Below are 11,582 nucleotides of genomic sequence, written 5' to 3'. Positions count from 1 at the left end.
TTTAATCACAGTTTCTTCTTCAAATCTCATCATTTTTAAGCATCATTTGCTACTGAGGTATTTTCAAAGTGTTTTTAAGGAAATAAAGGATTAAGAGATGAAAACCAAGGAAAAAAATAAAGCATATTCAAAGGGAAAAGCAATGCATGCAGAACCAGAGCAAAGTACCTAAGGATCAAAGTCATGGAAACCATACAGCAACTAGGCGTGTAATGCCTAGTGGAGAGTGTGCAACACCTAAGCACACCCTGGAGGACAAGGCAGGTGCATGCCATGCCGTGAAAAGGGCATGAAATGCTTTAAAGTGAGCTAGGCTGGCGTGCCACGGCAAGGAGGGCATGCAACACGCCCTGGAGCTAGAAGAAGGGGCGTGTATCGCCATACATAGGGCGTACCATTCTCTTGTAAATATAACCAATAAATGAATTGAGTTGCCATTATAGGTAGTTTTTCTTATTTTCTATACCCTTATACATTTTGCTTTTATTGATAGGTTATTTGTTAAATTCATGTTTTGATTAGAGTAGTTGTTGTTAAGTTGTATTTTTCTTGAGTTGTAAACTTTGTTTGTTTTGTATTTGAAAATTTTTCAAAAACTAAAAAGATTTGTTGTTGAATTTTAATTTTGATTTTGATTGTTTTAGAATTCTTGTAGATTAGGAGAATGCCCTATTTTTGTTCTATGTTTTTTTAAAAAAAGAGGGGGGCAGGCATGCGTACGCTGATGTATGCGTATGCGTCGATGCGTCAGTGCAGCGCCCATACTTTTTCCCGGGCGTTATGCCAACTTAGTGCGAGAATTATGCCTCTCGGATGAGAATTGTGCCTCAGGCGCAATTTTCACCCGATGCGTATGCATGCATCACGCGGACGTGTCGGTTTGCACTCTCTCCATGTACGCATACGCGTGCATGACGCCTATGCGTCGCTTGTCTACCCTGCCACCCACGCGCACGCGTGGACGCATCTTCCGCGCCCTGTTTTCCCCTGTTTTCTATTCCCTTCTTCTCTTCTTTTCTTTCTTCTTTCTTCTTCCTTTCTTACTTTCCTCTTCTCACTCTCTTCAAACTTCCACTTCTTATTCTTCTTTTTTTCATTCTCCTTTAGCTTGTTGCATTTGTTCATTTTCATTCATTGCATTTTTAATTTTATCTTTGTAACTTGTTTCCCCTTTCTTTTCTATGTTCTTATTTTAATAATGGTGTTGAACTGTATACACAATTGTTGAGAATTTCTTGGTTAATCTTGGTGCTTCGTGACTTGTTTGGCATTAATTGTAATATTTGCTCTACACACAAAATTAGTGCTTTAGTCCTTCCTAACTCATGATCCCTTGTTTTTATACATTATTGTCATTGTGTTAGGATAGGGCCAAATACTCTCATGCTTATCCCTAATCTTGTTTGTGTCAATTTCCGTTTGAACTTGATGCTCAACATGCTCTTCATGCTTTGACTTTACCCTTACATCAAGTGTAGTGATATGTCTTAGCTTATATTGCTTTTCCACTCACATAAGTACCTAACATGTAGTGAGAACCTTACTCTTATTTGTCATTATCCCCCGCCTATGTTCTATTGCTTTGATATTTTTATTATAGGCTTAATTTTCTTTCTTTTTCTTTCCTTTTAGGATGGCCACCAAGAGGAAAAGGAAAAGCTTCTAAATGGGGGCAACAAACAAGTCATCCGCACAACCTTGTAAAAAAGCTCAACAAGTTGTAGCAACCCATCCACCTTGCTCTTCTTTGCATGCACCGAGAACTGTGCAAATTTTTAAGTGTGGGGAGGTCGTCCGACCGATCTCCATGGCTAACAACTTCCTTTCTCAACACCAATTTTTTTTAAATTTCTTTGTTAGTTAGTTGTTGCATTGCATGATAGGTTTCATGTTAGTTATAATTTGTATATATCCTATCATTTCTTTTTATGTTAAGACCACTTGGTTAGGGTGATGATTTCTTTTCTAAGAAACTATTTTTAGAGCACCCTAACAATTTGAAAATTTTTTTTGTGTTGAACTTGCTTGAAGAATGTATTTTGGAACATGGTTTTTGAGCTAAGAACACAAGTATGTATGTTTTGAGCCTAATTGTGTGGTTACATCTTATAACCACGTATTTCCATTCTTGTGTGCATTATTCTCCTTCTATGACTGTAATCTTTGATTTGTTTGATTCTATATGTCCATTATTCCATGTGTACATGCACTTATATGATTGAGGCCATCATTTCATTTAGCTCACTTGACTAAATAGCCTACCTTTCATCAACCATTGTTAGCCAATTTTGAGCCTATTGAATCCCTTTTGTTCTTAATTACAGCACATCACTACCCCTAAGTGAAAAATAATAAATGTCCTTAATTTGGATCTTTGATTAGATTAGGCTAGTGAGAGTGTTTATCATTTGGGTATGGGAAACTTGGGACATTGGTTGAGGTAAAAGTGTAATTTTTAATTTTGTTGAAGATTTTGGGAATTTGGGTACATATTCATGCATTAAATATGTAAAACCATATGCATTGATACGTTTGTATATACTTTAGTGAAAAAAATGATAAAAAGAAAATATATAGAAAAAAAGGAAGAAAAAGAGAAAAAGAAATAAAAAAGGGACAAAATGCCCCGAAGTAAAGTTCAATACACATCAATGTATATGGAATGTGAACTAAAGAGAATGCAAGAGTGTGTGAAAAAAGTGAAGAGTGGATAGTTAGGTTATCTTTAAATTGTATAAGTTTTTATATAGTGTTCATATCCTGGGTCGAGCTATGCGATCTAGGTTGATTGAGGATGAAACGACCGACCTCCTCGGGACGGGTTCCCCGACCTCTTCTGAAAAGAGTTTGGCCAAATCTCCAGAAAGGCCCACGTAAGGCCCAAACAAAGGGACACAGCCCAAATCTAGAGGGAGCCAGGGCCTAGAAAGATAAGGGCGGTTCCCCTTAAAGATAATATGACTTCACCAAAAGATAAGATAAGATAACTATCTTATCTCCAGAAGGGTCACTTAACACTATTATAAATACACTGGAGCACCCAAGTATAACTCATACTTTATTCTACTAAAAACCTGCCTAAAGCACGTGCTAACTTAAGCATCGGAGTCTCTTATAGGTACCACCAACCTCCGGTGACAAAGGATCAACAGCACCACCAAGTCCAACAAGTCAGACACGTCGGCTCCAGCCACCATCATAGATCTCGTCCAAGATCGACCTACAGTTTCAGGTAACCCTCGGAACATTGGCGCCATTGCCGGGGAACCTGGAAGTCACCCCATCATCATGGCAGATAACCTTGACAATGACCACGAATCTGATCTAGAGAACAGAATGCCGCACAAGAACACGGACAGCACACCAAAAGATACATCTTAACTAAATAGAGATAAGAATTCACCAAACACAGAAATCATGGAAGCCTAACAAGCTCAACAAGATCGTCTAAAATAGCTTGATAAAGAGGCCGAGCATCAATAGGAAGCCAAAAAGGACCTTCGAAGAGAAACCAGGAGACGCCAAGAGCTAGGGGATAAGCTCCTAAAGCTCGAGGCTGATCTCAAAGCTAAAACCATTCAGCCCAGCCGCAATGACAGCTCCCACAAAGATCAGGATCCCTTCACCAAAGAAATCATGAAAGCTAATGTTCCAAAGGATTTTAAAGCTCTCGACATGACCCCGTACGACGGTACCTTCGATCCAAGCCATCATCTAAGCAATTTTAGAAGCATAATGTATCTCACCGACACCTCAGACGCTATTTGATGCAAAGCCTTCACGACTACCCTAACAAAGATAGCAATCAAGTGGTTCGACAGTTTGCCTCATAGATCCATCACAAGTTTTGATGACTTGGCCAAAAAATTTCTCGCCAGATTTTCCATCCAGAAGGACAAAGCCAAACATGCCCCAAGCCTATTAGGGATCAAGCAAGGAGATCAAGAGAGTCTTTACAACTACATGGAAAGATTCAACAAAGCATGTCTAGATATACAAAGTTTGCCAACAGAAGCAACCATCATGGGTCTCATCAATGGCCTACGAGAAGGATCTTTTAGCCACTCCATATAAAAAAAGCAACCCACATCCTTAAATGAGGTACAGGAACGAGCAGAGAAATATATCAACATGGAGGATAACTCTCGATTAGGAGAGACCTCAAAACCCGGATTTTCCTACCCATCTCAAGACAAGGATAAAGAGTCCAAGAAAAAAGAAGACCAACACAGAGAGAAGTCTAAAAAATACCACAATTACTCCCCTCTTCGGGTGTTTCGTGTGGATGTTTACATTGAGAAATATGCCAATCAAAAGCAAAAAAGGAGGGGGGAAATCGGACAGAATACTGCGAATACCACCGAATCTACGGACATCGTACCAACGAGTCTTTCAACTTAAAGAATGTCATAGAGAAATTGGAAAGAAATAGACGACTAGATCGGTACCTGGCCAAAGCAGATGAGCCTAGAAAATGGAGAAGAGACGAAGAAGTCAGGCGGGCTGAACGACACCCTCACACCCCGGAGAGACATGTTCATATGATAAATGGAGGATTTGCAGGAGGAAGAATCTCTAAATCATCTCACAAATGACACCTTAAAGAAGTATATCATGTTGGGGAAGGGGAAAGGTCTCCCGACCTCCCCACTATCACTTTTACCCAAGAGGACGCAGTAAGTATCATCCCAGGACATGATGATCCCATGGTCATCACTATCATATTGGACAACACAAATCTTCACCGAACATTGGTAGATCAAGGAAGCTCTGTGGATATTGATGCACGGAAACTTGTCTCTCAACAAATTTTCCTTCGACAAGTATACCGAATTGTCATCATGTAAAAACTCACAATAGAGTGAGGTCGAATCCACAGGGATTAACGGATTAAGCAATTAATGGTTAATTAATTATCCTAGTTAGATGAATCATATTGGAGTGATAAGTAACAAGAAAATGTAAATAGCATAAAAGTAAAGAAAGCAATAAAGTGCAGAAAAGTAAAATGGCAAGAAAAGTAAATGTAAGAACTAAAAATAAAATGAACATTGGGATCAAGAGATATTGCAATCCTCCAGATCAAGTTCATTCTCATCTCTTCCTCAATCAATGCATTCATTGATCTCCTTGGCAATCTTAAGTGATTGGATCCCAATTCCTTGGTAATCCAATCTCTCTAAGCTTGAACAATTTCCCAATTCCTTGATTTAATTTCTCATGGGAAGAGATGAAGTTTGGTCACTGATTATACCACACACATTCATAGATCAAAGTATTGGTAGGATTAAATGTCACAATATCCATTCAACCCCCAACCTAATCCAATGTGAGAGAGCATTTCTAGCATGATCTCCTCATTCCTCTTCCAAGGTTCCGAGGAGATCTAATTATGGAGAGTTTCTCTTCCAAGATAGCTAACCAATTGGATGAAGATCGAAAGCTCTCTAGTAAAATCAAGAGAAAAGAAAGAAGAAGAAGAATAAGAACCACAATTGATCCATTGAATCACAATAGAGCTCCCTAACCCAATGAAAAGAGTTAGTTGATCATTGCTCTACCAAAATAAAAAAGAAAGAAAATGCAGAAAAGTAAAGATGAAGATTAAAACTAACATTGAAACTTCCAAATTCATAAATGAAAAGTACAAAGAAAAGAAAGAGAAGGAAAAGTGTGTAAAGGGAGGGAGTCCAAAGACCCCTCTTCAATCCCCAATTCCAGAATCCCAGTCCAGCCTCCTTTGAATGTAAAAACTAAGGCCTTTATATAGGCTCCCCTAAATTACAAAATGAAATTAAAAGCAAATTATAATTAAATGAAAATTCCTATTCTAGATGCTTCTTGTGTCCTTGATTGGTTGACAATTGTGAGCTTACTTGCTTGAGCTTTGAAGTGGACTTAAGAGAGAAGTGAATCAAGTTGAGGTCCAGGTGCTTAGCGTTAGTGCTGCCTTTAGCCACACTAACGCTACAAGTGTGGCGTTAGTGCTGAAGTTATTGTGGCTAACGTTACACTTGCTACCCAGTTTGTGTTTTTGGGGCTTAAAAGATGCCTCTTGTTTGTGTTCCAATTTCATGCCCACTATAAACTATTATATATCTTTGGAAAGCTCTGAATGTCAGCTTTCTAATGCAACTAAAATCACCTCAATTGGACCTCTGTAACTCAAGTTATGCTCCTTTGAAGTGGACAAGGTCGCTGGCATAGTCGCTAGCGTTACTAGAAAAAGTGAGTCACAATAACGTTGGCGATCAGGGGCTTAATATTGCCAAGTTCTGGAGCTCAAACTTAATGTCCATCCTATACTATTATATATTGTTAGAAAGTCTGGATGTCTACTTTCCAACACCTTTGAAAGCGCATCATTTGGAGCTCTACAGCTCGAGGTACACCCCTTGGAAAGTGAAAAGGTCAGCTGGCCTTACTACAGTGTCCATGTTCATCTTTGCACTTTCGGGGCACGTTTTCTCCCACAAATTTAGTGTCCACCACGTAGTGCCATATATGCTTGGAAAGCTCTGGAATCCTACTTTCCAATGCCACTAGAATCACTTCATTTGGAGCTTTGTGGCTCAAGTTATTCTTGTTTGAAGAAGGCATGGTCAGGCTGCCAGGTGAGATTTTGCCCACGTTAGTGTCCACGTTAGTGTAACTAACGTGGCCATTAACGTGGGTCTTCCTTTGCTTCACAAATGTTAGTGGCAATCACCTTTTCCACTAATGTTGGGGTTTCCCTTTCCTTCCACGTTAGTTCCCACGTTAATGTAACTAACGTGGAAGCTAACGTGGGTGTTCTAGCCTTCGCAAACGTTAGTGGCGTTCACTTTTTCCACTAACATCGGCATTTCCCTTTCCTTCCATGTTAGTTCCCATGTTAATGTAACTAACGTGGAGACTAACGTGGGTCTTCTTGCCCTTTGCTAACGTTAGTGGTGTTTACTTTTACCACTAACGTTCCATGTTCTCCTTCTTCAAAGCTAATGCCACTAACTTTCTCACTAACGTTAGGGCTTCTCTTTTCTTCCACATTAATGGCCACGTTAGTGGCACTAACGTGGCTCTTCTCTGCTATCAAAGCTCTAGCCAAATTCATGAGATTATGTATCATCAAATTATCATGCAATTCTGGCAAAAATCTCATGAAATCATGCAAAATTCACAATAGTTGCTTAAATGAAGGTGTAAGTGCATTTTCACCCAAAACTTGCCTTATTCACTAGGAAAATGCATGAAACCAACCTAAAGCATACAAAAAATGGCTAGTAAAACTAGCCAAGATGCCCTGGCATCACAACACCAAACCTTGCTTGTCTCCAAGCAAGAAAAGAACTATGCACAAAGAATTCACTTAATTGGAATGTATTGAAGAATTGCTTATGATGCCTTAGTGGGTGAAGTGAATAAGTGACAATGGGGTGAACTCTAATTTGTACGCTTATGCAAGGATTCCAGTGCTCATTAGTCTTTACATTTTGGAAGTCTTAGATCTTAGGACTTTCATTCAAATGATATTATGGAAGTCTCTTTATAGATTGTCACCTTGAAGCAGCACTTATTTTCTAGCATTTTTCTTTCTTTGTGGAATTTGGCCTCGACTCTAGGTGTCATGTATCAAAGCGGCTTTTTAAGATAAGCTTTCAATCAATACTCCCAAACCAGTTGGTCTAAGGTATTAGGTGTTGAAGCACCCTTTAGAATTTACTTGCTCAAGCCTCTCTCTTTGATACAAATCCACCACAAGCATTTAACTAGGACAAAAACTCTTTGAGTTATTGTTTCTTTCTTTTTCTTCTTAGAAATTGATGCTCAGAGCCTTGGGCTTATTCTTTGTTTTTCTTTTTCATTTGTTTTCTTTTGTTACTGCTTCTTAGATCAATAGATGTTTGAGAAATTGCATAATACTTCTCTAAACTTCATTTCCTATCTATGAGCTCCCATGCAAGTTTTCACAAACATGCAACCTCAATGCACAATCAAACAATCAGAACCTCCACTCCTCTTAATCTTTTGCTTGCCCCAAGATTTATAAAATTCTTCAATATTTTCCTTTCAAAAGAATGATTTCTTTGTTGCATTCTTAGAGATATTGGGTGCAAGTAAAATTCAAGATGATAATCATAATATCATAGCAACATGTTACAAATCAAATATCAAATTATGCTTATTCACAAAGAGTAATCACACATGCATACAAAGAAAATAGAAGACAATCATGCAATTTAAAGTGCTGGAAATAAGTAAGAGGAAAAAGGAACTTTACCACCTTGTAGTTCATCTTCATTGTTGTTGCCCTTTTCCTCCTATTCTTCCCCTTCCCACACCAAACTTAGAATGATTGCTTATACTCAAGCAACAATTAAAACATTGGTGATGGGGTCTATGATGGATCATGAATGTCTTAGAATAAAGTGTGAGTATGCATGTGTTTCACCAAGCAAGATTAAGGATACAATAAAGGCACAAGAGATACACACAGAGACATTTTGATTGCATTAATAAGTGGTGTGCGTGGTACCTTGCCTGAAGATAAGTGGCAACACCAAACTTAGTGTGACACTCTCAATTTAGAATGTTGAAAGTACCCAATGAAGATTGAAATTCAAATTGTTGCATGGCAACACCAAACTTAGAATGCAATCATATGCCAAATTATTGAAAGTAAACTAAGCAAAGCAAGGAAATGTTACCTACGGTTGGGTTGCCTCCCAACAAGCGCTCTTTTAATGTCATTAGCTTGACATGTTGTTCATGACTTTCTTCCTCTTCTTCCAGTTTGTTAAGAGGAATGACCTAAAGAGGAAAGAGGAGCCAGTTAATGCCCATTGTTTTGAGTGCCTCTCCCTAGCAAGCTTTCTTTTGTTGTTAGCTTGAGTAAACTTGCTTGTTGGGGGTAAGGGTGGGATGGTTTCTGGTTGACCTTTTCTTCTTCATGGATATTGCCCTTCTTTTCTTGGTCACCATCCTCTTTTTGGTGCTTTTGTTGATTGCCTTCACCACCTTGATTTCAGAACTTGGGTGTTGTATGATGGTTGGAGTGTCTTCTTCATCAAAAGCTTCTTGAATTGGTGGTTCAATGAACTCACCCTTTATGCAACTCTCTGTGTCATTAGAGTAATGTGGACTCCCTTGATTGACTTCCTCCCTTTCTTCTGCATGGTGTTGCATTGAGCCTTTTGGGAGTGAGTTTGCATGTTCCTTTGTCACCCTTAGTAGCCTCTGTGGGTATGGAGCTTTGGGCTTATATACTCTCATAACCACCTCCTTCATCATAGAAATCTCACTTGGTATGGGTGCCTCCTTTTCTTGTTTTTCTGATTCCTCCCTTGGGTTTGCCATGGTACCACTGAGAGAATTATGGGTATGGATTTGCTTTGATAGATATCCAACTTGTGCCTCAAGCTTCTTAATGGTAACCCCCCGGTTCTGCATAATAGATTTTACTTCCTCTTGGAAAGTCCTCGTGTCTTTAGATTCTTCCAAGAGCATTGCCAGTAGGTTCTCTATCCTTGATAGCTTATCCTCGAGGGGAGGGTGTGTAGCTGGGGTGAAAGCTGGAGGTTGAAGGTGGCTACTTTGTGTTTGGTATGGAGGTTGGAAAGAAGTGTTATGTGAGGCTTGGTATGGTCCTTGGTCAGAGTGTTGGTAAGTAGAATTGTTGTAATGGTTTGAGTTTTGAGAGTGGTATGAGCTTTGTGGGTGATGGAATGCGTGTTGTGGACTGTGAAAAGAATTTTGTGCTGAGGCATGCTCAAGCGATGAAGGATTTGGACATGTAAAACTAGGAGGTGAGGTTGAATAATTAAAGGATGATGGCTCTTGATGAATGGAGTGTGAATAAGTGAAATTTCTTTGGTTTTGATCTTCCCAGGTACAGCTTGAGTAGTGATCAAAGTCATCAAAATATGAACCATTTTGTGACCTTGGGAAGCACCCCATTTCATGTTCTTGATATTGCCATCCACCATGAGCATAGTAAAGTGAATCATTCTGTGGTGGTGGAGAGTTTCCCATGAAACTTGATTGACCAAAAGATGATCTATACTCCATTTTTCTTCAAAATACTCTGTATCAAACAACAATCACCAAGATATAAGAGATTGTAATTCCCCTTGTCACAGATAAGGAAATTCCCAGTGAGGCAATATCACAAACAGTTAGTTAGCAAAAGAAAAAAAAGAATCAAAAGAAAACAAAGACAAAAGAAAAGTGTCTAATCTAGTAAATCAATCAACCGGTAGTTTGTTAATCACAATTAATCCCCAGCAACGGCGCCATAAACTTGATGCACGGAAACTTGTCTCTCAACAAATTTTCCTTCGGCAAGTATACCGAATTGTCGTCAAGTAAAAACTCACAATAGAGTGAGGTCAAATCCACAGGGATTAACGGATTAAGCAATCAATGATTAATTAATTATCCTAGTTAGACGAACCATATTGGAGTGATAAGTAACAAGGAAATGTAAATGGCATAAAAGTAAAGAAAGTAAAATTGACGTTTTTGGTGTCCTCCATGTTTTCTTGTTTGAATCTAGGGCCAAATTTTAAGTTTGGTGTCCTCCATGTTTTCTTTCATTAAGAAAACTAAGTTCTTGATGTTCACCTTGATCTTCAAGATTATTCTTGGTATTCATCTTGACGTTCATAATGTTCTTGCATATATCTTGTGTTTTGATCCAAGAATTATATGTTTTGACTCATTTTGTTGTTTTTCAAAATTGAAAACATATCTTCTTGAACAAAGAATTTAGCAAAATGAAGACCCAAGAACATAAAGCAGAGGAATTACAGAGAAAAAGCTGGGCGTTCAAAATGCCCAGTGAATTTTCTAAGATGTCACTGGACTACTCTGCAGGTGGATCCATTCACCTAAAGAAAATGCCTGCAGAAGCTTAGGAACTTATTGAAATGGTTGCAAATAACCAGTTCATGTATACCTCTGAGAGGAATCCTGTGAGTAATAGGACGCCTCAAAAGAGAGGAGTTCTTGAAATTGATGCTCTGAATGTCATACTGGCTCAGAACAAATATTGACCCAACAAGTCAATATAATCTCTCAGAGTCTGAATGAATTGTAAAATGCATCCAACAGTACTAAAGAAGCATCTTCTGAAGAAGAAGCTTATGATCCTGAGAACCCTGCAATGGCAGAGGTGAATTACATGGGTGAAGCCTTTGGTAACACCTATAATCCTTCATGGAAAAATCATCCAAATTTTTCATGGAAGGATCAACAGAAGCAAGGCTTCAATAATAACAATGGTGGAAGAAACAGGTTTAGCAATAGCAAACCTTTCCCATCATCATCTCAGTAACGACAGAGCATTCTTAGTAGAAGCCTTCTAGCTTAGCAAACATAGTCTCTGATCTATCTAAGGCCACTCTTAGTTTCATGACTGAAACAAGATCCTCCATTAGAAATCTGAAGGCACAAGTGGGCCAGCTGAGTAAAAGGGGTTACTGAAACTCCTCCTAGCACTCTTCCAAGCAATACAGAAGATAATCCCAAAGGAGAGTGCAAGGCCATTGATATAATCAACATGGCCGAAACCTTAGAGGAGGAGGAGGACGTGAATCCCAATG

The sequence above is a fragment of the Arachis duranensis genome, chromosome 3, assembly GCF_000817695.3.
Source record: "Arachis duranensis cultivar V14167 chromosome 3, aradu.V14167.gnm2.J7QH, whole genome shotgun sequence".
NCBI lineage: Eukaryota > Viridiplantae > Streptophyta > Magnoliopsida > Fabales > Fabaceae > Arachis > Arachis duranensis.
Note: the sequence above shows the minus strand (reverse complement) of the source record.